Consider the following 749-nt stretch of genomic DNA (forward strand, 5'->3'; position numbering starts at 1 on the left):
TTGCTTGCTTTTGCAAGTACAGGCGGAATCGTATGATTTTGCGGTACTCCTTTTTTTTCCTTTTGCTCTTGCAAGCATAGGCAAAATCGTATGATTTTGCGGGATCTATGCTTGCTCTTGTGAGAGTAACGGCAAGCCGTTATAGAGAGAGAGCAACAGGAAGAAGAAGAGGGAAATGAAGTAAAAAGGAGAAGTCTGTCTGCGTTTCAAAAATTAAAGTCAGAGGATAGAGTTCTGAGTTGAAGTCAGTCGGAGTCAGGCTCTCGCTGAGTGCGGTTCTTGTCGCTTTTTATCCATTGGTAGTGTTAAAGATATGAAATTTTTATCTAATTGATAAAACGAGAAACAACAAAGAATTTAAAGAAATCATTTAAAATATTTAATTTTATATGTAAAAATCAAAGCGGCCTAAAAAAAAAAATATTTTCTCATTAAAGATATAGTAATGAAAACAAACGCAAACGCGAGGGGCAAAAGCAGAGCAGTTCTGTTAACATTTTACATAGTGCTTTTTTCTTGTTGTGTGTTTAAGTGATAACAACAAAATGATACGGAAAGAAATAAGCTTTTAATAACTCAAAAACAAAAAAAAGGGAGGGTTATAAAAGCGATGTAAAACTTAAAATGTAACTATTAAAAATTTGCCAAGAAAATCAAAGTGAACTTTAATCTAATTTGTTATAAAAGAGGGGTGAAAATTAGTATGCGTATTAACAATTGATTTCATTGTCATATCGGAATAATGTAAC

Source organism: Glossina fuscipes, unplaced genomic scaffold, assembly GCF_014805625.2.
Source record: "Glossina fuscipes isolate IAEA_lab_2018 unplaced genomic scaffold, Yale_Gfus_2 213, whole genome shotgun sequence".
In the NCBI taxonomy this organism is placed as follows: Eukaryota; Metazoa; Arthropoda; class Insecta; order Diptera; family Glossinidae; genus Glossina; species Glossina fuscipes.